This window comes from Dipodomys merriami, unplaced genomic scaffold (assembly GCF_024711535.1).
Source record: "Dipodomys merriami isolate MVZ:Mamm:240054 unplaced genomic scaffold, mDipMer1.0.p SCAF_11, whole genome shotgun sequence".
In the NCBI taxonomy this organism is placed as follows: Eukaryota; Metazoa; Chordata; class Mammalia; order Rodentia; family Heteromyidae; genus Dipodomys; species Dipodomys merriami.
The window spans coordinates 41,920,068-41,946,642 of NW_027202382.1; the positions used below are offsets into that span (position 1 = coordinate 41,920,068).

Below are 26,575 nucleotides of genomic sequence, written 5' to 3' on the forward strand. Positions count from 1 at the left end.
ATGGACATTCACCAACACACTGATGGTGGTGTCATGCCTGTTTTACTGATAGAAATCTCAGGCCGAGAGAACTTTCTGGATCTCTACCTCCTCTCCTCTCCCACATGGACAGTCTTCTTTAAGCCCTCCGCTGTCTACCTCAGAAGCACAAACCTTGTCCTAGCCCACCATCTTTTTACCCTCTCAGTGCCAGCTCCTCACACCTTTCTCCTGCTCTTTTCAAGTGTTTCTCACCAAAAGTGGACTCCCCCTGTCTCCTACTTGCAGCTGATGTGATCGTCACACAGAAAGCAATCCCACCACCCTTGCCTTAGAATCTTCAGATGCACTCAGGGTCTTGAGAATACACTCAGTCTGGATGAGGCCAGGTCTTACAGGCCTCTCCTCTCTGTGCATCCCACAGGCTCTAGTTTATGTGGACCCCTGAGTTCCTCCAACATATCAAGTTCTTTCTTATCTTTCTTCTTACTTATTTTTGCGGGGGGTGAGAGGGATTATACTAGAGTTTGAACTCAGGACCTTATACTGACTACTACCTCTTGAGCCACATTTCAACGCTTTTGCTTTCATCTGGTTTTTAGATAAGATCTTACACTTTTTGCACAGGCTGGTCTGGACCACCACCTTCCTAACACTATCTCCTCAGTAATTTAGATTACAGGCATACACCACCAAGCCTGGTCCCAGAACTCTAAATTCCTTCTGACTTCAGTCACTTTGCAGAAGCTGTTTCCCCTGCCTGGTCTGTTTTTCCCTTCACTGCTCAGGGTAAGAATTTTCCATCAATCCAGGCACCAGTGGTTCACACCTGTAATTCTAGCTACACAGGAGGCTGAGATCTGAGGATTGTGGTTCAAAGCCAGCCCAGGCAGGAAAGTCCAGGAGGCTCTTATCTCAATTAATCACCAGAAAACCAGAAGTGGCGCTGTGGTTCAAGTGGTAGAGCACTCACCTTGAGCTGAAGAGCTGAGGGACAGTGCCCAGGCCCCAAGAGTTCTCCATCACATAGTAATCCCCCCCCCCCCAAGGCCTCTCCTGGCCAAGAAAGTCCACCCGTCCTGCCATCTCCTCTCCCAATCTCTTGTTTTGTGACTTCATGTATTGTCTCAGCAACTGGATTTTACTTTCCCATTCATTTGTCTCCTCAACTAAGTTGTAAAGTCTGAGTGAATGAGAAAATACCCTTTTTTTTTCACCTTGCATATAGTGGGTACAAAATAATGTCTGTGGAATGGATGAAAGACACGGTGCTGGTGCAAGAGCAGCCCCAAGACCAAAGAGGAGAGGATCCAGGAGGAGAGAGGGGGCCAGGAAGCCTAGTGGAGGAAGAGGCACACCCCTGCTGAGATGGTGAAGAATGACCAGGAACAGCTCAGAGGAAAGGCAGGGAGTGTCTGGAAGAAGCACCCTAACAAGGGAGCCCAAGTAAAAGGGTCCTAGGCAGGAGGATGCTTGGAACTTTCCAGAAATGAAAAATGGAAAGCAAGTTCGGGGGGCGGGGGGTTGTGCCAGGGATCAGAGTGAGCACAGGGAAGGTCCACATCAAGTTCAGAGCTGTAGGACGTGGGCCCCAGGTCTAAGGAAACAGGAGGCCATTGAGAGGGAAGAGATTGGGAAGGGGCTGGCCTCAAAGCATGCAATGAGGGGGAGGGGGAAGCAGGGAGGCCAGTGGGGGGGGGCACTGCTAAATTCAGGGGATGGGGGGTGGGGTGTCATACAGCAGGGATGAGGTGGTGGGAGCAGAGATGATTGCATGGGGGGAGACAGAAGCAGGGAAAAGTCTAGAAGCCAGAAAAGCATCCAGTGACTCGCATTTCTGCACAACTGGGCCTACAGAGGAGCCATTTGTTGAGATGAGACAGAGGTTGATAGGAGGGGAGAGAAAATCCATTCATCGGTGGTAATTACGATGCAGATTGTAGAAAACTCCAGGTGGCTTTAGTTACTAGAAAGTTAGGAGGCAGAGTAAGCTGGATTTGTCAGTACTAAGGGCACTCACCTGATTGTTCTGTTTGTTGTTTTTCTTGAGAGGGAGTTCTTCTTTTTGGCTCTGCCTTCTTCATTTTCCCCCTACTTTCATAGTGACAAAATGGCTGCAGAAGCTCCAAGCTTCACATCCACTACTGTTCTTGCCATAGAAAGAGAGACCACTCCAGAAGAAGAAAAACAAGACTTTCTCTAAAGACCTAGCACCCCCTTCCCTCATGGCTCATTGATCTAGCATTGCCTTCCTGCCCATTTCTGTGCTAACAACTGTGGCCTGAAAATTACATGGACTTAGTGTTTGAAGCCTGCTTAATTGTACACCACACCATGGCTAAAAGGAGAGGGATTCTTTGAGTGGGTCAGACCAGGTTTTCAGCCTTGGCTGTGCAGAAGAGTAGAGGCCCAGGCCAGAGCAGAGTCCCCCAGGTAATTCTGATGCTTTTAAATCCAGACTTTTCCCACCAGAGCTTATTCCTAGAGCTCAGAGGTGTTAACCGCACCCTCTCCCGACCTGTGTAACAGAGGAGAACTGGTGAGGAGGCTGAAAAGCAACCACAACATCCAGCAGGTCTGACCACATTGAACTTGAGCTGCCTGCAGACTCCCAGGGGCAGTTGTGGTGTTGGGCACAGGACCCAGGGCTGGCTTGCCTAGCATTTAAGCATACCGCCATCATCGCCTCTTAACGCTTTACATCTTTTTTTTCCCTTTTCCACTGCTACAAACCTATTTTATAACTGAACCGATGCTGTTTTACACCCCCACCCACCTACGATCACTGTGCCGTTTTTCAGACTGATGGCTTGGAACAGGAAATGATTTTGTGTGGATCTCTCTTTGGGGGATTGAGGCATCCAATTCACTTGTGGCTGCATTAACGTCACCCATTCCCAAGATGCATGTGGAGCCGCTGTTGCAGATCTCCTGTATCAGGCTGTGCCCTAGTTAATATCCTTAAAATCCCAGGGCTGAACACAATAGCTGTTTATGTCACTCACATAGCTGCAAACCAGCTGGATTTGACTCGTGGAGGCAGGGCTGCTCTGCTCCATGTCTCTCATTGGGACAGCAAACGCGGTGGCTGACAATAGATGAGTGGATCCAAAAAGTGTGGTTCCTATAAACAATGGAAGTTTACACAGCCATTACAAAGATAAAATAATGTCATTTGCAGGGAAGTGGATGGAACTAGAACAAATCAAATGTTAAGGGAGGTAAGCCAAGATCAGAGAGACAAATGGCGCATATTCTCCCTGGTATGTGGAAGTTAGATCTAAAAGGCACTGTGAAACAACAAATTACACAGAACTCTAGATGCTCACATACAGTGAGACCTAAAGAGGATAATCTTAGGAGAGAATCATAAAAGGTATAATACCCAAGCACCTCCTCATATGTATATAAAATAATATACAAACTCCAAAGATATGGAAAAACTGCTCAGGCCCAGAGTTCAAGCCCAACAACAGGCAAAAATAAAATAAAATAAAAGATATGGAAACAAAGAGCTTTTTTCTTGATTTGTTTTTGTTGACTCTGTATTCCTTACCTCATATACAATGCATTCCCATGCACATCTGTGGGAAGGTAGGGGGAGGGCACAGAATCAGTGGAAAAATGGGTGGAAAAGTGCAGCTGTTCAGTGCACTGGCTGCCCCAGACGTTGATGAAAGTGAACTATGCAACTCATGGGTGAAGATGGGAAAGAATGAGAAAACCAATGACATTATGCAAAAGGGAATGTCCTCAATACCTGATGGGTGTAAAAGGAACCCCACTGTGTATCACCTCTAAAACAATAATGCAGTAAATTGGAGGGGGGAAAACGAGGTAGCTGACACTAGGAAGGGAAGCAGTCAGGGCACCTGACATGGGCCAGGGCAGACAGGGACAGGAAGGACCACAAACAGGAGGAGGAAGAGAACTTGGAGCCATAGAGCAGTTTGACATCTTCTTAGTGATGAATGATGGGCAAAGATAAAATGATTGATACATGAACAGCTATCATCCTCACCCAGATACATCCTCACCTACAGGAAAGAGGCTCACAGGCCAGGCCAGCTCCTGGCTACCTTTCTCTTGTGGGAATTCTGGGTAATGTAAGTTGATTTGTATAATAAGGGCAAGAGAGGGAGGGGAAAAATAACACTGCTGGACTTTGTGGCAGCTCGCTGCACCTTGTTTCCATCCTTTCTAGGGCCCCGATTTCTTTTGATTGCTTTTTATGGTGTGTATGTGTGTCTGTGGTGGGGGGAGTAATGGGGCTTGAACTCAAAGTCTGGGTGCTATCCCTGAGCATTTTCACTCAAGATCAACACTCTGATCACTTGAGTCACAGCTCCACTTCTGGCTTTTCTGGTTAATTGGAGATGAGTCTTCTAGGCTTTCCTATCCTGGTTGGCGTCAAACCAGGATCCTCAGAGCTCCTGAGTAGCTGAGATTATATATATGAGCCACAGGCACCCAGCTTTGATTAATTTTATAAGTTTATTGGATAAGTCCAGGCTAAGTAATTTGAGTTATATTTTTTACTTCATTTTTGTGTTATTATGATGATAATTATTGGTATTATTATTATCATTAATCCCAGGGCCTTGTGTATTCTGAGCATGGGTTCTACCACTGAGCTACATTCCTGGCCAATATATACTTTTTGTGTATGCATGCTGATCCTGAGCCTGGCACTATCTCTGAGCTTTTTAAGGCTAGCCCTCTAACACTTGAGCCACAGCTCCACTTCTAGCTTTTCTGGTAGTTTATTGGAGATAAGAGTCTCATGGACTTTCCTGTCTGGGCTGGCTTCTAACTGCAATCCTCAAATCTCAGCCTCCTGAGTAGCTAGGATTACAGGCATGAGCTGCTGACACCTGTCTGAATCTACAGTTTTTAAACTCAAAAAGATTTCAGACACATGAATGGTAAGTAGCAGGTATCAGCACTTAACTTATCACCAAGCTCTGGTACTTCTGCTACTATGGTACCAGCTCTAGAAACAGCCATAAAAACTCAAGGAAGGGAGGGCTGGGAAGGTGGCTCAGTGGTAGAGCGTTTGCCTTGCATGCATGAGGCCCTGAGTTCGATTCCTCAGCACCACATAAGCAAAAAGAAAAAAGCCAGAAGTGGCGCTGTGGCTCAAGTGGTAGAGCACTAGCCTTGAGCTGAAGAGCTGAGGGACAGTGCCCAGGCCCAGAGTTCAGGCCCCATGACCGGACCCCCCCCCAAAAAAAAAAGAAGTCTTTGGGGGCTGGGAAGGTGGCTCAGTGGTAGAGCACTTGCCTTGCATGCTCGAGGCCCTGGGTTCGATTCCTCAGCACCACATAAAACAAAAGCCGGAAGTGGCGCTGTGGCTCAACTGGTAGAGTGCTAGCCTTGAGCTGAAGAGCTGAAGGACAGTGCCCAGGCCCAGAGTTCAGGCCCCACCACCAGACCCCAAAAAAAAATTTTTTTTTAAAACTCAAGGAAGGGAAGGGAAACCAGGAAGATGTCCACAGACACAAGACTCCTGACTGGGGGATGGGGGGGGACCCTGCAGAGAAGTGCTGGGAGGACAGAGTCTCTGGCCAGTTTTCCAGCCCTGTAACAAATACCTGAGAAAGTCAACTTACAAAGTGAAAGCCCTCAGCCCAGAAGACCATGTGGAGCACTCGGTCAGGAGGAGGTCACCTTGGTGGTCCTCTGGGTGGGCCTGAGAATGTGGCACTAGTCCCCAGGGCACCTCAAATTCCCAGGGGGAAGAGCAAATGCACCGGTGGTGGGGAAGGGGATCCTCGATTCGAGTCACACGGATGAAAGCCTCAGCCCAGAAGATCACACAAACACCAAGTCACGCACAGCAAAGTTTATTGTCAGCAAGCTGACAGGCTCACCCTCTTGGGTAGGGACCACATGTGTCCTTGAGCAAGGGGGTTTATACGACTAGGGGGATGGGGGTGGAGGATTTCACTAGGGGCTGGGATGGTACTTTGCAGTCCGGTTTGTGTGAGATGTGGAATTTGTGACGTGTGTGAGAGTGGGGGATTTTTGTTGTGGCAGGGCTAAGGTTTATGGTTGCAGCTGCCTGTGTCACCCGATAAGATAAGGAAGGCCTGAGTTAGCTAACTTCGGGGAAGGTCCTGTGTCACTGGATTTCAGGAAAGGTCATGCTTTACATCAGGGCCTAAGATAGTAGAGTGGCTCCTAAGGTGGAGGAGGTTAGGCTAAGACAAAGGAGGAAGGTTGATCCTGACAGCTGGTTTTGGTGATTCCAGCCCGTGATTGCTTGGCCCTGTAGCTTTGAGGATGTAATGAGGTCACATTAGGAGGACTGGAGGAGCGGGAGGTAGGCCGGACATAGCAGTTGTCATCCCAGAAGTGCAGAGACTCAGGGGAACTGGCACACTGAAAACTCCATGCTACAAACACTGAAAATCAGGAATGCCACCAGGGTCCAGAGAAACTGGGAGATTAAACAGAAACAGCGGCTCCTCTTCTCCCATCATCTATTCATCCCCTCATATTTCCTTCTTTTCTTTTCTTTTTATCTTAATTGTGCCAGTCATGAGACTTGAACTCAGAGCCTAGGGGCAGTCCCTGAGTTTTTTTGCTCAAGGCTAGTGCTCTACCACTTGAGCTACACCTCCACTCTAACTCAGTTCCCTGTACCCAGAATCCCATACCCAATGGCCTCTCAGATGTGGTCATTCACATATCCCAGAAGCACCTCACACTCAGCCTGTCCCAAATTCAATTCATCACCCCGCTCTGGAACCTGATCTTCTCACCCACGTTCACACTGACACTTACCCCAATGACCCTGACACCAAATGCCAAAAGTCTGAGAGTCACCTAAACTCCCCCTGCTCCTTCACTAGCACATTCAAGCCAGCACAGCCAAGTAATTTGTCTCTTAAATATGCCTCAGATCTGACTGTTTTTTGTACCACCCCTGAAGCTTGAACTCAGGACCAGGGCACTGTCCCTGAGCGTTTTTTTTTAACTCAAGGTTAACACTCTACCACTTGAGCCACAGCACCACTTCCAGGTTTTTGGCAGTTTAATTGCAGATAAGAGTCTCACAGGAAGTGGCACTGTGGCTCAAATTGGTAGAGCGCTAGTCTTAAGTGAAAGAACTCAGGCCCTGAGTTCAAGCCCCATGACCAACCAAATTTATTAATTGGAAAAAATTAATTAACAACAACAACAAATAAGAATCTCACAGACTTTCCTGCCAGAGATGACTTTGAACCACAATCCTCAAGGTATTAGCCTCCTGGGTAGCTAGGATTATAAGGCATGAGCCACTAGCACTCGGCTCAGACTCTTTCTCTAAATCTCCACAACTACCACTTTCAACATTTCCTATATATCCTAAAGTCAAGAACTGGCAAGTCACTCCCCTGTTTAAAATATGTAGTTGTTGGGCTGGGAAGGTGGCTCAGTGGTAGAGCGCTTGCCTTGCATGCATGAGGCCCTGGGTTTGATTCTTCAGCACCACATAAGCAAAAAGAAAAAAAAAAGCCGGAAGTGGTGCTGTGGCTCAAGTGGTAGAGTGCTAGCCTTGAGCTGAAGAGCTGAGGGACAGCACCCAGGCCCAGAGTTCAGGCCCACAACCAGACCCAAAAAATAAATAAATAAATAAAATATGTAGTTGCTAGTATAAGGACAGACCTACAGGTTATTGGAAGAGTCCAGAAGATTTACAGTCAATTAATTTTCAACAAGGCTACTAGTCCTTTCAGCAGATGGCCCTGACCTAACTGGATACCCAGATGCAAAATAATAAAGTGAGATAGCTCCCCACCATACACAAAAGTGAACTCAAATTCATTAAAAATGTAAATGGAAGAGCTAAAACTATAGACCTTTTCAACAATAATAGGTATGAATGTTTGAGAAACTGGATTAGGGCATCCGTTTCTTAGCTATGACACCAAAGCACAAACAACCAAAGGAAAAATAAAATGAATTTCATCAACATTTAAAAAATGTCCTGCTTCAGTCAGACACAGAAAAGGCCCAGTTCCTCCAATGCTGAATTTGGAATACTGTTGGAGCCCAAGAATCTGGGGCCAACCTGGGCAGCATAGTGAGAGTCCTATTTCTTTTTATAAATGTGCTTCAAAGAACATTACCAAGAATGTGAAACTCGGGCTAGGCGCCGGTGGCTCACACCTGTAATCCTAGCTACTCAGGAGGCTGAGATCTGAGGATCACGGTTCAAAGCCAACCGGAGCAGAAAAGTCCGTGAGACTCTTATCTCCAATAAAGTAGAAAACCAGAAGTGGCGCTGTGGCTCAAGCCGGGGAATGTTCACCTTGAGCTGAAGAGCGCAGGAATAGCACCCAAACCCAGAGTTCAAGCCCCCCGACCGACAAAAAAAAAAAAAAGTGAAACTCTTTTTTTTTGGTTGTTTGTTTATGAGGTCCCTGTGTCATTTGTTGTCATTTATACTAAATGTCCAGAACAGAACAGACAAATGTAGAGAGTGAAGGAAGATTAGTGGCTTCCAGGGGCTAAGGTTCAAAGGAGTACATAGTGACTGTCTGTACCCATGAACATTAGTGGTGATGGCTGTGTAACTTTAGGAATATGATTTATTTTAAATTTTATTTTTGAGTTATAGACTTTTATTGTTTTGTCAATAAAGTCTTATAAAGATTCCATAATATAGGAAAGGGGTGACACTGTTCAAAAATAAATGTACTCAATGCTTGACTTATATAACTAAGCCCTCAGTCCTTCACCGTTACAATAAAATTTTTTTAAAGATTGTATAAAAGGGCTGGGAAGGTGGCTCAGTGGTAGAGCACTTGCCTTGCATGCATGAGGCCCTAGGTTCGATTCCTTAGCACCACAGAACCAGAAAAAAGCTGGAAGTGGCACTGTGGCTCAAGAGGTAGGGCGCTAGCCTTGAGCTGAAGAGCTGAGGGACAGCGCCCAGGCCCAGAGTTCAGCCCCCACAACTGACAAAAAAAAGAAAAAAATTCTATAAAAATAGAAAAAGTTTCCCAAAGATTCCATGGAAATAGAAAACTTTGTTTTCTTATTTCATCTGGGCAGAAGATATCATTTGTTTTGTTTTTATTTATTTTAACTCTTTTATTATTATTATTATCTTTAATAATAGAAGTTCCCATTCTACAAAACAGTGTATGAATACAAGGTGTCTGACAACATTGTCATCCATTGCTCTTAACCCATCCCCTCTCTTGCTTTTCTTTTCTTTTTTTAAAATTGAGATTAGGTGGGCTGGGAAGGTGGCTCAGTGGTAGAGCGCTTGTCTTGCATGCCTGAGGCCCTGAGTTCGATTCCTCAGCACCACATAAGCAAAAAGAAAAAAGCCGGAAGTGGCGCTGTGGCTCAAGTGGTAGAGTGCTAGCCTTGAGCTGAAGAGCTGAGGGACAGCACCCAGGCCGAGAGTTCAGGCCCCACGACCGGACCCCAAAAAAAAAAAATTGAGATTAGGTGATTACATAAATTTCACATATTTCACAGTATTGTGGAATAGTGACACTTAGTTAAAGTCACAAACACATTTTAACCTTCACAAGGCAAATTGTCTTTATCATGGTCTATAAAGTTTGTAAATTCTGTGAACTTTTACAATACAATATTTCTTCCACATCAGGTGATGTTTACATTTCCTTCCTTTTGCTTAGTGTAAGCTGTTCCCTCTTTCCCTCTCATTCCTCCCTTCCCATCACTGTCTTTTGGTTGCTTAGTTTTTTTTCTTCTATGTTCAGTGCAGCAAATGGACCCCTTTGTTATGTGTTGTTCCATTTCCCACTTATTCTGAATCCTCCTCCTGGCTTCACTCCATTGAGTGCATATATATAATATATACATATTATATATGTATATATATATATATATGTTCAAGAACATGGAGTCATTTAGCAATGATACGACAAAATGAGTAGCTGTCCTTTGTTTCTTGAGTCCTGTTTACTTTTTCATATCTCCTTACATTTTGGCTTTAACATCCACATATCAGGGAGACCATGTGCCATTTGTCTCTTTGTTCTTGGCTTACCTCACTCAAAATAATTCACTCTAGTTCCATCCATTTCCCTGCAAATGCCATTATTTTGTCCTTTCTAATGGCTGCATAATATTCCATTGTATATAGGTACCACAATTTTTGGATCCACTCATCAGTAGTGGGGCACCTGGGTTGTTTCCATATCTTGGCTATTGTGAACAGTGCTGCAATAAACATGGAGGTGCATGTGTCCTCATATACTGGTTCCTGTTGTTCAGGGAAGATGCCTAGGAGTGGTATGGCTGGGTCATAGGGGAGGTCTATATTTAGCTTTCTGAGGTATCTCCAGATTGTTTTCTAAAGTGGTTGTATTAGTATACAATCCCACCAACAATGTAGTAGGGTTTCTCTTTCTCTGCATCCCTTCCAGCATTTGTTGTTAGCTGAATTTAGGATGTGGGCCATTCTGACTGGGGTAAGGTGGTATCTCAGTGTTGTTTTTATTTGCATTTCTTTTACAGCCAGGGATGATGAACATTTCCTCATGTGTTTATTTACCATTTTTATCTCTTCTGGGAAGTCTCTCTTTAGCTCCCTTGCCCATTTCTTGATTGGTTTGTTAGATGTATGAGGGGTTAGTTTCTTGAGTTCCCTGTATATAACGGATATTAGACCCTTGTCTGATATATTGCTGGTAAATATTTTTCCCAATTAGTTGGCTTTCTTTCTAGTTTGGTTGCTATTTATCTGTGAAGAAACTTTTTATTTTAAGGTAGTCCTGTTTATTGAGTTTCTTTTGAATTTGTTGTGACCCTGGGACTCTGTTCAGGAAGTTCTTTCCTGTGCCTATAAGTTCAAGTGTCTCTCCTACTCTGTCCTACAGTAGTTTCAGAGCATCAGGTTTGATGTTAAGGTCTTTAATCCATTTTGAGTTGATGTTAGTGCATGGTGACAGGCTAGGGTCCACTTTCATTTTTCTGCATGTGGCCACCCAGTTTTCCCAGCACCAGTAGTTGAAGAGGCTATGTATGTCTTTGGTTCCTTTGTCAAATATTATCTGACTGTATGTATGCAGTTTTTTTCTGGGTCCTCTAATCTGTTCCATTGGTCTTCAAGTCTTTTTTTTGTGCCAGTACCAAGCTGTCTTTGTTATTATGTCTCTATAGTTGAGCTTGAAATATAGTATCGTGGTCCCTCCTGCATTCTTTCTTTTGCCTAGAATTGCTTTGACTATTCTAGGTCTTTTGTTGTTCCATATGAATTTTTGGACTGTTTTCTCTTTTTCAGCAAAGTACGTCATTGGGATTTTAATGGAAATTGCATTGAATGTGTATATCAATTGTGGCAGTATGGGCATTTTCACTATATTAATTCTGCCTATCCAGGAACATGGAAGGTCTTTCCATTTCCTGGTATCCTCTATGATTCCTTTTTTAAGGCTTATATAATTTTCATGAAATAGACCCTTTACATCTTTGGTTAGGTTAATTCCTAGATACTTTTTTTTGGGCCTATTGTGAATGGGATTATTTCCTTGATTTCCCTTTCTGCTTGTACATTGTTGGTGTACAGAAAGGCGACTGATTTTTGTGGGTTACTTTGCCAAAGTGTTTTATAAGCTCTAAGAGTTTGGAGATGGAGATTTTTTTTTTTTTTGGGTCCGGTCATGGGGCCTGAACTCTGGGCCTGGACACTGTCCCTCAGCTCTTCAGCTCAAGGCCAGCACTCTACCACTTGAGCCACAGCGCCACTCCGGCTTTTTTCTTTTTGCTTATGTGGTGCTGAGGAATCGAACACAGGGCCTCATGCATGCAAGGCAAGCGCTCTACCACTGAGCCACCTTCCCAGCCCATGGAGATGGAGATTTTGGGATCATTAAGATATAAAATCATGTCATCTGCAAAGAGAGATAGTTTGACTTCTTCCTCCCCTATGTAGATCCCTTTAGTGTCTTTTTCTTGCCCTATTTCTCTGGCTAAGGATTCTAGAACTATATTGAAAAGGAATGGAGAGAGTGGGCATTCTTGCCTTGTTCCTGTTTTTAGGGGAATTGGCTGTAGTTTTTCCACACTAAGTATAATATTGGCTGTTGGTCTGTTGTATAAGACTGTTATTGTTTTAAGGAATGTTCCTTCTATTCTTATTTTTTCCAGAGCTTTTAACATGAATGAGTGCTGTATTTTATCAAAAGCCTTTTCCACATCAATGTAGATATCATGTGGTTCTTAACCTTGGATCTGTGATGTGATGGATTACATTTATGGATTTATATATATTAAACCATTCCTGCATCTCTGAGATGAAGTCTAGTTGGTCATAAATGTATGATCTTTTTAAAAAAATATGTTTCTGGATTCTGTTGGCTAGAATTTTTTTTTTTTTTTTTGGTCGTGGGGCTTGAACTCTGGGCCTGGGCACTTGGCCTCAGCTCTTCAGCTCAAGGCAAGCGCTCTACCACTTGAGCTACAGCGCCACTTCCAGTTTTCTGGTGATTTATTGGAGATAGGAGTCTCACGGTCTCTCCTGCCCGGGCTGGCTTTGAACTGCGATCCTCAGATCTCAGCCTCCTGAGTAGCTAGGATTACAGGCATGAGCCACCAGCGCCTGGCTGTTGGCTAGAATTTTATTGAGGAGTTTTGCATTTGTGTTCATCAAAGAGATTGGTCTGTAGTTTTCTTTTTTTGTTGGGTCTTTGCCTGGTTTGGGGATGTGTGTGACATTGGCTTCATAGAATAAGTTTGGGATTACTCCTTCTTTTTCTGTTTCTCTGAAGTGCTTGAGGAGTATGGGTACTAGTTCCTCTTTAACTGTCTTATAGAATCCCATAGTGAATCCACCTGGGCTTTTCCTTGTTGGAAGGCTACTCATTGTTTCCTCTATCTCATTGTAGGTTATTGGTATATTTGATTGAATTATTTCTTCTTGGTTCAGTTTGGGCAATTTGTATTTCTCTAGAAATTCATCCATTTCTGCTAAGTTTTCCTTCCTTAGTGAGTATAGAGTCTGGAAATACTTCTTTATAATTGTTTGGATGTCTTGGATGTTTGTTGTAATTTTTCCTGTGGCATCTCTGATCTTATTGATTTGGGTCTCCTCTCTTCTTTTTTTAGTTAATCTTGCCAGTGGTCCATCAATTTTATTGATTTTTTTCCAAGAAACAGCTTTTTGTTTTATTAATTTTTATTTATAGTTTTCCTAGTCTCTATCTTGTTAATTTCAGCTGTTATTTTTGGTTATCTCACTCTGTCTAGCAACTTTAGGTTCAACTTTTTCTTGTTTCTCTAGCAGTTTTAGTTGCATCATGAGATTGTTTGCTTGGTCTGTCTGTTTTCTTGATGTGCACACTGAGAGCAATAAATTTGTCCCTCAGGACTACTTTTTCCGTGTCCCATAGGTTTCTTTGCAATGTATCTTCATTTTCATTGAATTGTAAGAACTTTTTAATTTCTTCTTTAATTTCTTCTGTGACCCAGGTGGTGTTCAGTAGTGTGCTGTTTAATTTCCATGTGTTTGAGTTTTTTCTACTGTATGCCTTGTTATTGAGAACTATTTGATTCCACTATGGTCAGATAGAAAAAAGGGATGATGTCCATCCTCTTGAATTTGCTTAAATTCCTTGTATGAACTAAGATATGATCTATTTTAGAAAAAGTTCCGTGGGCTGCTGAGAAGAATGTATACTGGGTTGTTGTTGGGTGGAGAACTCGGTATATGTCAGTTAAGTCTGCTGAAGCTATGATATCACTTAATTCGGAGACATCTTTGCAAATTCTTTAGTTTGTAGGCCTGTCCTTTGGTGAGAGTGGAGTATTAAAGTCTCCTAGTATTATTGTATTTGGATCCATCTTTTCCTGTAAATCTGAGAGTATTTGCTTAAAATATTTGGGTGCACCGATGTTTGGGGTGTATAGATTGACAAAGGTGATATCCTCTTCTGGGATTGTTTAAGTGACCTTCTTTGTCTTTTCATAATGATTTTTTTTATTTTTCTTTATTTTTTGGGTCCGGTCATGGGGCCTGAACTCTGGGCCCGGGCGCTGTCACTCAGCTTTTCAGCTCAAAGCTAGCGCTCTACCAGTTGAGCCACAGCGCCACTTCCGGCTTTTTTCTTTTTGCTTATGTGGTGCTGAGGAATCAAACCCAGGGCCTCATGCATGCAAGGCAAGTGCTCTACCACTGAGCCACATTCCCAGCCTCATTCATAATGATTTTAATGTAAAGTTTATTTTATCAGGTATCAGGATGGCAACTCCTGCCTTTTTGCTTGGGGCATTTACATGGTAGCTCTTCTTCCACCCATTCACTCAGAGTTTGCTTTTATCTTTAGCTGTGAGGTGGGTCTCTTGAAGACAGCAAATTGATGGATCTTGTTTTCTGATCCAAGCTGAAGTTTTTTCTTTTGATTAGTGAATTGAGTCCATTAATGTTTATGGTTATTATAGAGAAGTATATTGTGTTTCCTGTCATTTTCCTACTTTCCTAAGTTTTTCTTCTTTCCTTTTCTCCTGTGTTTACTAAGTTGGTCTCCTAATGATATCTATCTGGTATGGATCCCTGATCTTCATTGTTTTCTCCCTCTTAATATTCTTTGTAATGCTTGCTCATTGTTTATGAATTCATTTAGTTTTTCTTTACTATTAAAAATTTTATTTATTTTTATTTTTATTTTTTTTGGGTCCGGTTGTGGGCCTGAACTCTGGGCTTGGGCACTGTCCCTCAGCTCTTCAGCTCAAGACTAGCACTCTACCACTTGAGCCACAACACCACTTCCGGCTTTTTTCCTTTTGCTTATGTGGTGCTGAGGAATTCATTTCGTTTTTCTTTACTATTAAAAATTTTAGTGTCTCCATCAAATGTGCATGCTAGCTTCACTGGGTATACCAGTCTGGGTTGGCAGTTATTGGTTTTCAGGGCTTGGATGGTACTTTCCCAGGCTTTCCTTGCAAGGAATATGATTTTTAAAAATACTGAATTACAGCTGGGCGCTGGTGGCTCATGCCTAGAATCCTATCTACTTAGGAGGCTGAGATCTGAGGATTGTGGTTCAAAGCCAGCGTGGGCAGGAAAGTCCGTGAGACTCTTATCTCCAATTAACGACCAGAAAACCAGAAGTGTCACTGTGGCTCAAGTGTTAGAGTGCTTACCTTGAGCTGAAGAGCTGAGAGACTGCGCCCAGGCCCAGAGCTCAAGCCCCATGACCAACAAACAACAACAACAAAAACAAACACTGAATTACATATTTGAAAAAGGTGACAATGTTGGCATAGGATAGTGTATACCAATCTAAAAGATAAAACAGCCAAACTTGGGTGTCTCCCCTAGCCCCAAGGACCCTTCATCATCTAGTTCTTCCTACCTTTTTTTTTTTTTTTTTGGTCCTGTTGTGGGACCTGAACTCTGGGCCTGGACGCTGTCCCTCAGCTCTTCAGTTCAAGGCTAGCGCTCTACCAGTTGAGCCACAGCGCCACTTCTGGCTTTTTTCTTATGTGGTGCTGAGGAATCGAACCCAGGGCCTTGAGCATGCAAGGCAAGCGCTCTACCACTGAGCCACCTTCCCAGCCCTCTTCCTACCTTTCTTAACACCATCTCTTGCTAGTCCTTCAACTGATCACTGTGCACAGAGAAGCCAAGCCACTAGAATGACATTTTTTTAAGTTTTATTTTAAGTAGCTGTCCTAAGGGGTTTCTATTCAACAAGTCAAATTAGGAGTACAATGCATCTTGATCAATGTCATGCCTTCTATTATTCTGGATGACATGTTTTTAATTTTTATTGTTTTTTAATTTTTATTTTTAATTTATTTATTATTTTTTAATTTTGTATTGTTATTATAAAGGCAATGTATAGAGAGGTTACAGTTACATAAGTCAGGTAAAGAGTACATTTCTTTTTGGACAATGTCACCTCTTCTCTCCCTCTCTCCCAGTTTTTCCCTCTCATTCTCACCCACAAGTTCATTTTCAACATAGTGTCTGATGACTACCATAGCTGATATGTTCACCCTTTGTCCCTCCATTTCTGTGCCTTACAAAGACATATAAATGTACAAACAGAACAAAAAGAAAGAAAAGAAAAATTGTATATAAAAAATAGAAAGAAAAGGGGAAAAAACTCTTATTTTCATTTCCTGGAGTTAATTTATTTTCTTTTTTTTCTTCTCCTTTTTTTTTTTTTTTTTAAATTGTATTTTATTTTATTTGAGAACATACTGTACAAAGGGGCTACAATTACATGGGCAGGATAATGGATACATTTCTTACCAAGCATTGCAGCCTCCTCCTTTGTTTACCCTTCACTTCCCTTCCCCGCCTCCCCCCTCCCCCCACCCAATTTTACCCCCCTCCCCCCACCCAATTATACCCCCCTCCCCCCCCCACACCGGCATTGTAAAGCTGGTTTTGACATGACATTTTGTACTTCTCATTGTTGCAACAGGTCCACCTGATTTTTCTTCTCCTTTTCTTTCTTTTCTTTTTCAGTTATGGGGCTTGACCTCAGGGCCTGGGTACTATCCCTGAGCTTTTGTGCTGAAGGCTGGCTGGCTGGCACTCTACTACTTTGAACCACAGCACCACTTCCAGGTTTCTGATAGTTAATTGGAAATGAGTCTCATGAACTTTCCTGCCCGGGCTGATTTTAAACTGTGATCCTGAAATCTTAGCCTCCTGATTACAGGATTACAGGTGTAAGCCATTGGCACCTGGCTGTTGTTGTTAATTTTGATAAATATTATTTTGTATGATCAGATGCACATAGGCATTGTACCTTTGTGTTCCTCTCCTAAGAGTATCCTCCTCTTTTTTTTTTTTTTTGTTCAGTTGTGGGGCTAGAGTTCTTGGGCTGAGCGCTGTTCCTGAGCTCTTCAGCTCAAGGATAACACTCTGCCACTTAAGCCACAGCACCACTTCTGGTTTTCTGGTGGTTAATTGAAGGTAAGAGTCTCCTTGGCCAGGTGTTGGTGGCTCATGCCTGTAATCCTAGCTATTCAGGAGGCTGAGATCAGCGGGTCTTGATTCAAAGCCAACCTGGGCAGGAAACTCCGTGAGACTTTCATCTCCAATAAACCCACTAGAAAACCGGAAGTGGTGCTGTGGCTCAAGCAGTAGAGCGCTCGCCTTGAGCTGAAGAGTGCAGGGATAGCGCCCAGGCCCAAAGTTCAAGCACCACGCAACAACAACAACAACAAAACAAAAAATAGTCTCTTGGTCTTTCCTGCGTAGGCTGGCTTTTGAACATTGATCCTCAGATCTCAGCCTCCTGAGTACCTAGGATTACAGGCGTGAGCTACTGGCACTCTGATGGAATGGCGTTTTTAAAACAAATTTAACATCAGGACTTGATGTTAGATGAAAAATGGCCAGAGAAGCCATCTTTCTTGTATCTAAATGCGTAAGCCACCACAGCACCTGACAAGGCCTAACTATTCCACCTCTCCTTAACCTCCTACCAATTTCCCTCAATGCCAATCCTTACCCAGAACAAAGAAAAGCATTCTGGGAAATGTAGTTTCAGATGAACTAAACAGAGGCCGTACAAAGCTTCTAAGGCTCTTCTTACACAATAATGCCCATCCTAAAGCATCCTCCTGTACCTACCCATCTTTTAAATATAAGCTACCTTTTGAAAAGCCTCCTGGCCCTTCCTCCAGACTGGGACAGGCCCCTACTGAGGGCCCATGGTCAATTTTATGAGGTCCACCAAGGGATGGTGGCTGTTTCTCTCCCGAGACTCTGAGATCTACTTAACAAAAGCCCACCTCCAAAGAGTTCAATAGAGGAGAAAATAAGTCTCCCAGTATTTAGTTTGGGACCCTTGATGGTCATAAAACACAGGAATAAATGAATATCTGAGGGGTGGGGGTAAGAGAGGAGAGGCAGAAGAAAACACAGAAAGATGACTACAAAGGGGCTACAGGACCGAGCTACAAACAGAGGAAACAGAAAGAACAGAACAAAGTAGCTAAGAATACAGACTCAGGAGCTAGACTCCCATATTCATCAGTTACCAGCTATGTGACATCTAGCAAATTACTTTACCTCTCTAGGCCTTAACTTGTTCCTCAGTAAAATGAGAGGTAAAAACAGAATTTTCCTTGAGGGCAGCGGGAGGTCCTAGGAATAATCAGTAGATGTTTGCAGAATGCTTAGGTATCAGTATCCAGATGCTTGCTCAATAAATAAATGCATGTATGTATACATACACAAATAAATAACATGCAGGAAAAATGAACCAGTTTGTTTCTTTCTCAAAGCCACAGTAAAAGGCAGCTCCCCTCTAAGGAAGCTTCTGCCGAGGTTCCCCATGTGAATGGCCTGAGAGTAGTGCAGCACTTCTACTCTGAAAATAATCTAGGTTTAAAAGGATCAAGACAAATGCCCAGGCTGGTAAGCCCATCTAGACTAGAGGGTACTGCATTTGCATACTGTTAGTTAAGGAATTATAGCTCTTAGGATACCAGCTTCTGCACAAGAAAATGATTTTTAAAACAACATTTTAAAAACCTGATTAAAACATAATGCTCTGTTTAGTTACTACCACAAAATGTTTCCTTGGCAAATTACAGCCTAGTGGATTTAATTTACTTTCTGCTGACACCCATATTAGACGTGATGGACGGGGCAGGCGAGCCAGGCTGTGTGCGCCAGCGAAGCACAGGCAGATACCAGCTCATGGGCTTCAGCACTGAGCCTATGGGGAGGAGGTGGCATGGCCAGGTCTCTGTGTTGCCCCGATGGGGTAACCCAAAGGTCTCCTGGATGGCTGGCACACATGGTCCTTCCCATAAGCTTTTTTTTTTTTTTTTTTTTTTTTAATTCCAAGTAGGACAAGTGGCTTGTGTGCTAAGAACAGAAAACAGAAACTGGTAATGCCTGGACCGATTTCAGAGACCTCATGGCTTACCAGCCTCATAGCAGGATTTCTAAAAATATGGGCTGACACTTAACCAGGAAGCCTCACTTAAAAATCTGATGGGTTGGGCTGAGAGGGTAGCTCAGTGGTAGAGTGTTTGCCTTGCATGCATGAGGCCCTGGATTCAATTCCTCAGCACCACATACAGGAAAATCCAGAAATGGTGCTGTGGCTAGAGTGGTAAAGCGCTAGCCTTGACCTTAAGAGCTGAGGGACAGCACCCAGGACCAGAGTTTAAGCCCCACTACTGACAAAAAAAAAAATCTGATGGGAAGATGTGGAGATGCAGGGCTGGTGTATCCATTCATCACAGTCCCTACCATTCCCTACCACCTCCCTCACATTCAAGAGTTTCAACCGTGGTGCCAGTAAGCAGCCATTTCTCACTGGTTAGCAGAGGAACTTTCCCTGAGGAATGTAGAGCTTCAGCAGGAACTTCTGATTATCATGGCTGCTAATCCAGAAATCTCAGGAATGGATTTAAGAAGAGCAACAAGGAATAAATTGTGCAGTCCCCAAGGCAACTAACACTGAGGAGTTATTAGCACCTTGAGTCTGAGAGCTGCAGGCTGTGACTTAAAGCTGAGTCTTCTCCACTGCTGAGCCAGCATCTTGTATACTGATCCCCAAAATGAAGCACCAGAGACTCAAACCTGTAATCCAAGCTGGGATCCCAGCCTTGATCTGAAGATCAACATTTGAACCTAGCCCAGGAAGACAAGCCCACAGACTCTTATGTCCAATAGACTGCTCAGAAAAAAGCCAGGAGTGGCACAGTGGCTCACGTGGTACAGCACTATCCTGGAATGCAAAGAGGCTCAGGACAGTGTCTATCACTCAGATCCTGGGTTCATACCCAGGATCCCACACTCTACCAAACACAAAGCCCTTAAAAAAAAAAAAAAAAAAAAAGGAAGGTGATGGGTTGGGAAGGGGAAACAAAGGAATAGACTATAATGCTTGATAAGAAATGTACTCATTATCTTGCCCATGTAATTGTTATCCCTCTGTACAGTATTTTCACAATAAGAAAAAGAAAGGTATCTGTCCAGGTAATCCAGAATACAGTGTCATCTTCTAGGCTTCTACTTTAATCACAGGAATCACCATTAGCACAAGATGTAGAGCTTAGAACATGAGCTTCCCTGAAGAGCTACTATTCCACCTACCACGCTAATGGAACAAAGTTCCTGAAAAATCAGTAGGATGGAAAATGACCTGGATATGGAAAGGACACCATGTTACCTTCCACAAGCCTGGTAGGTAGCTTGCCTGCTGGGGAGCCAATGGGAAGATGGGAGGAGAGCTGCTGGTCCTCATGGATAGTGTCATCAAGGACATGAGTCCACCCTGCTCTAAGCTGCCTCTGAGGTTTGGGAGATACATGTGAGCAAGGGACTGCCTTTCAGTAGGCATTCCTAAGAGGAAAAATGAATGACTTCCAGGAGGGCAATTCATCCCACCAGGTCCCAGATCTCCTCTCAATTAATGGAGGAAAAACATAAGGTCTTCAGCAATGCCACCCAAGTCTCCTATTTTGGGACTTGTTGTAGACAACAGGGCCCCTTTTGGATTCAGAGCCGATGCCTATGCCAAATCCAGGCAGCTGCCAGAATTTGGGCAGAGTGGCTTCTGGATTGAGGGTGGATTAGGGACAGCCAAACCTGTTTGTCCAGCCACACCTGTTAGATGAGCCACACCTATTGGGCATTGTCTCTGTCATGGCACAAAGCCCATAACTGCACAGCTGTTTGCCTGAACTTCAGAATCCAGAAAAGACATGGGAAACTTTCCCAGAGAATTCTACAGAAAAATTCTAAAACTGACTTCTAAAACTCAATTCAAAACTCAAGGTAGCAAATACAACCAGCAGATTGTGATTCCCACCCTGTAATCCTTTCTACTCTGGAGGCTGAGATCTAAGGATCCTGGGTGGAGGCCAGACAGGGTGGGGAAAGTCTAGGAGATGCTTATCTCCAAGTAACCAGTAAAGAGCTGGAAGTGAAGCAGTAGCTCAAGGGTTAGTTAGCCCATATAGAACAAACCTAGGTCAAAGATGGATTGACTAAAACAAAACAAACACCAATTAAGCCAGAATTGAATAAAGTACAAACAAAAATGGAAGTAGAAGAAATGACAAGCTAGTTCAACTTTATTAAAATTGGGTAAAGACATCACCACAAATACTGTGATGGGCCACATCAGTGTTGCTAAGAACTTGCAGGCCCTCCCTAGAAGAGGCCTGACTGAGTCCACAGCCCAAGAACAGCTGGCTTGATAAATGAGAGGAAGTTCTGTGTGCACTCCAAGGACTGTGAAGATCTATTGTTCTACTCAGGTGATGGTTTTCTCTTTGAAGGTTTTGGGATAAAGAGATGAAGGTAACAGAACACACAATGGAGACTGTCCATACAGACATGTAATACACATGAGTTCACCCTGCTCTATGCTGCTGAGGTTTTAGAGCTACCTGTGAGCAGGTGACTGCCTTTGACTAGGCATTAGTAATATGAAACATGGATGACTCTCCAAAAGGGCAACTGAAGAGCCTCTGTGTGATTCAGGCTACATGCTACATGCTACCGCGTGTTTTCCATAGCTGAACTCAACTTAACTTGGCTACTAAAAAGAGGCAGTCTTTTTTATTTGCTACAATAACTTTATTATAAAGACTTCTTTTGGAATAAGGAAATGTGGCATTCAAGACTACTGTATACTTTCAGTAAAAAGCAGCTTTGGGGTTGAAGACCCTCCAGTGCTAAGTGTTAGGTTTTTAAAAAGAGATAGCCCAGTAAGAACAGCACCACGCACGTGGTATTCAGGTAAGGGGTAGGTCTATTATGGTTCAGGCTGGCACCAGGCCCTCTTGGTCCTCCACGCGGTGGGGAAAGGCCTGGGAAAGAGAGACAAAGAGAGAGAGCTGGGGAACAGAGCTAAGAGAGAACTAGAAAAGAGAGAAAATTGCTAGAAAAGAGAAGAGCTAAAGAAGAGCTAGAAAAGAGCAGAGAGAGAGCATCTGGACCTGGGCTAGGCCTTATCTAGGGTATGGGCGGAGAAAGGTGTGGCCACATCAAATTCAGATGTGACCTCAGCGGATGCAGATGTGACCTCTTCCAGATGTCCCAGTTGCTAGGTAATGCAGGTACTGGGTAGAAACTTTGCTGCGAGGAGGATGGAGTCTGCTCGCCATCCAGGAGTGGACCTTACATTCCAGCCTTTTAATAATCAAGAAATAGGGCGACGATTCTCTCTGGCTACTTCCTGCTGACAAGGGGCGTCAACAATAGAGGTAAAAGGCTGGAATTTGGTCCCCTCTCAGAGAAGGCACGGAGCAGTAGCGGTCCCTTGGTGGCATGAGTCCTTAGATGAAATCTGGAGAAGTCTCGTGAGCATTGAGGGGCTGGAAAAAAATACTACAGAGCAAATAAATGGTTCTTCAGGTACTGGTATTGTTTTGAGGTTTTTTTGTTTTTTGTTTTTTTGGTCCGGTCGTGGGGCCTGAACTCTGGGCCTGGGCACTGTCCCTTAGCTCTTCAGCTCAAGACTAGCGCTCTACCAATTGAGCCACAGTACCACTTCCGGCTTTTTTTTTTTTTTTTTTTGCTTATGTGGTGCTGAGGAATTGAACCCAGGGCCTCAGGCATGCAAGGCAAGCAACCTTCCTAGCCCTATATTTTGTTTTCTTCTGTTTTGATTATTTGTATGTGCTTTTTCTTTTTCTGTATGTTTTTTAAATTTGTTTGATGGTTTGTTTTTGTGAGTCTAGAGGCTTGAATCAGGGCCTGGGCACTGTCCCTGATCAATTTCCATCAGGGTTAGTGCTGTATCGCTTTAAGTCCCAGCTCCACTTGTGGTTTTCTGGTGGTTGACTGGAGAGAGGAGTTACACAGAATTTCCTGCCCAGGCTGGCTTGGAACCAGGATCCTCAGATCTCAGCCTCCTGAGGAGCCAGGATTCCAGGAAGAACCACCAATTGCCGGGCAAACCAAAGAGATGTTGACTGTGTCTGTAATTCTTTGTTCAATGACCAGGTGTCCCCTATTAGCAGAAGGGAATGTGAGAATAATCCTTCAGCACTCCGGCCAAATGTACATTGTGAATCTTCACATGCCGCACTTTCTGTGAAGTGGGTTTTTTGAGTCTCGGGACAGAGGGCATTTTTCTCGGTGCACAGCGCAGCATGGAAGAAAAACCTTGCTGCTTCAGATAGTCTTCGATTTTCTCCTCATCCACTGAGGCCACAGGGACACTCCTCCACAGATTCTGGATGTCTTCATCCACGGAAAACTGACAGCTCTTATCGTTGAAGAAAACGATTTTTTTCTTGTCCGGACGACTGACCATTAGGATCTGGTCCCCCAAAGCCTTGAGTGCCTTCTGGGAATTCGGCAGCGCTTCTTCAATGTCTTCCAAGAGAATTCCCCCCAACCCTCCCTGGTCATGCTGATCCAAGAGGCAAAGGAGGGCCTTCTTGTTTCCCAACTTGTACTTGGGCTTGAAGGCGTACTTCCCGTCGACAACTTCAATTTTGGGATTGTTTGCCAGTGCCTCAGTCATGAGCCACTGTTTCTGCTCCAGTGGGATGTCTGACTGCCGGGTTTCATCCAAAATCTCTTCCAAGGTCAGAGGGTGCATGTCTCCTCGCTGATGCCGAGTCTTCATGTAGTTCACAATCTTCCCCAGCAGAGGCAACTTAGAGGCTCCCGAGCTCCCAAGGACCCCTCTGGACTTCCACGCGCCATCGCTAGGACCATACCCTGCTTTGGGTCCCGATGTCCCTCCGTGGTCGAGCTTGGCTTTCTTCTTCTTGGATGAGGATGAGGATGCGGAATCCGTAGGCAACGGGCGTTTTACTACCACGGGAGTGAAAAGAGTCTGTCTCTGACTCTGCTGTGCAAGTTTTGGCAAACTTGGATCCATAATCCGGGAGATGGAGGGCGGAGGGAGGACGGCTGTGACAAGACTCGCCCACCGCTGTGGCGGGCGCCTGGGCCAGTGGCCGCCTCGTGTTCCTCCTCAGGCCTCCAGCAGTGGCCCCGGCTCACGCCCAGGCCCGAGCTCTGGTCGGGGTCTCAGCGCCCCACGCACCGCGCCGACCCCGCAGTCAGGGTGTCCGCATGCCCTGGCCCAAGACAGCCGCAGACCTGCAGTCACGCAGTCACGGTGTCCCCGCGAGTCAGAACACGCCAGGCGCCCGCAGGCAGTCACGGTGTCCCCGCGCCCGGGCCCACGCTAGGCACCTACCCGCAGTCACGATGTCCCTAGTACCTCCACTCACGGTCTCAGGTCTCACCACTGAAAACAGCCGCGGAGAGCTGCAGCCCGGTCGGTGGGTGCTGCTGCCAGGTCGAAGCCTCCAACCACACTGAGCCCCCCCCCTTGCCCCGCCCAGAACCCAGGCCAAATCGCGCCCTTCCCCGCGAGATGCCCCAGCCCCCTGCAGTGGGGAAGGGAGCCGCCAGGCCACCCGCGGCTCCAGCACCACCACCAAAGGGCCAAGGCCCAGGCCCAGCACACAGCCCGCCTCCAGTGTGAGTGCGAGGTGCTCAGCACGCAGGCTGGCCGAAGGCAGTTGGGGAGTACTTCCTCCCTCCCGCAGGTTTTGGCATGCCAACCCACGAGACCACCCTTTAACCTGGACCTGGTGGCTTGCCTTCAAGGCTACCTTCACATCAGAGAACTTTCTTCCCCCTCTCTTTGGTGCCAAGAAGCGGCACAGCTAAGCAAACCCTCAGGAGGAGCCCAGCTTCTGAACCCCCAACCCTACCCTTTCTGCCCCTGAACTTGTGTAAGGATTTGGGGTTCAGAAGCACCATAAAATGAATGGTACAAATAGCCGGGGGCTGGTGGCTCACACCTGGAATCCTAGCCACTTGGGAGGCTGGGATCTGAGGATCCACATTCGAAGCCACACCCAGACAGGAAAGTCCAGGAGATGCTTATCTCCAATAAACCACTCAGAAAAATCCAGGAGTGGGGGGTGTCCCTGGCAGGGATCATTGGCAAGATACTCCCTTCCCCTCCCCCTCCCTCCACACACACCTTAAAAAGAAAAAGGAAAGTATGTTCTCAGGTAATCAGAATAAATTGTTCTGGTCTGGTCTTCTACTTTAATCTCAGAAAATACCATTAGCACAAGTTGCAGAGGTTAGGAAATGAGTATCCCTGAAGAGTTACTTACTATTCCACCTACCACCCTAATGAACCAAAGTTTCTGAAAATCAGTAGGATGGAGAAGTGGTCTGGATATGGAAGGGACACACAACCTGTACAAGCCTGCCTGCTTGGGGGCCAATTGGAAGATGGGAGGAACTGAGTTGCTGGTCCTCATGGATAGTGTCTCTTAGGATGTATCACATACATGAGTCTACCCTTCCATAAGCTGCTGAGGTTTGGAAGCTATGTGTGAGCAGGTGGTTACCTTTGAGTAGGCATTCCTAATAGGAAAAATGAATGACTTTCAGGTGGGCATTTTATTCCTCCGTTCCCCCGGATGGCCTCTCAATCAATGTAGAAAGTAGTCAGGTCTTTAGCAATGCCACCCGAGTCCCCTGCTCTGCAGTGTGTTGTAGAGAATGGGACCCCATTTAGTGTCTGGGCTGATTCATACCTGAAATCCAGGCAACTGCAGTAATTTGGGCAGAGTGGCTTCTGGCTTGAGGGTTGATAATCAGGCCTGACATGCCAAACACACCTGTTGTGTCAGCCACACCTTATAGACATTGGCCATCCTGGCACAAACCCAAAATTGGCCAGCTGTGTGACTGCCTGGATGTTTGTTGGGCTTCAGAATGCAGTGAATTCAGAAAAGAGATCAAAAACTTTCCAAGAGAAATCTACAGAAAAATTCTGAAACTGGCTTCTGAAATTCAATTCAAAACTCAAGGAAGCAAAAACTGCCTGGAGGCTCTAGCTCACACACTGTAATCCAATCTATTTAGGAGAAGGAGGTCTCCAGATCCTCCCTGGAGGCCAGACTGGGTGGAGAAAGTCTGGCAAATGCTAATCTCCAAGTAACCAGCAAAGAGTATGAAGTGGAGCTGTAGCTCCAGGGTTAGGAAATATTGAATAAACCTAGTTCAAAGATGTATTGACAGAAAAACAGGACACAACAAAACAAAAAAACCAAAATCATTCCATACACTGGTTAAAGCTCTGAGAAAAACGGAAGTCCAAGAGATAACAAGCTAGTTCAGCTTTATTCATATTTGGTAAATGGACAATAAAGGAAAAGGCATTGCTACATATACAAGTGTTCTTAAGAATGTGCAGCCCTTCCTTGGAAGGGGCCTGAGTGAGCCCACAGCCTGTGGACAGCACACTAGGTCACTGATAAATGGAAGTTATATGTGCACTCCAAGTTGTTTGAAGAACCATTGTTTTAGTCAGTTTCTGTGAGGGTCTGGCATGAAGAGATGAAGGTAACACAGAAAACGGAATGGAGAGTGTCCCCAAGGACATGTCATACAGAAGAGAAGAGTGGACTCATGTATGTGATACATCCTCAGTGACACTATGCATGAGGAACAGCAACTCCATTCCTCCAGCAGGCACGGGACCAGGCTTGTACAGGTTGTGTTCCTTCCATATCCAGACCACTTCTCCATCTTACTGATTTTCAGAAACTTTGGTTCATTAGGGTGGTAGGTGGAATAGTAAGTAGCTCTTCTGGGATGCTCATTTCCTAACCTCTGCAACTGGTGCTAATGGCATTTTCT

General features: G+C 44.8%; 1 pseudogene; it reads right to left on the reverse strand.

Moving 5' to 3' along the window:
- Window positions 1–22,898: 22,898 nt before the first annotated feature.
- Window positions 22,899–23,777, reverse strand: LOC138815723 (general transcription factor IIE subunit 2 pseudogene; annotated as a pseudogene).
- Between the last annotated feature and the right edge of the window lie 2,798 nt (window positions 23,778–26,575).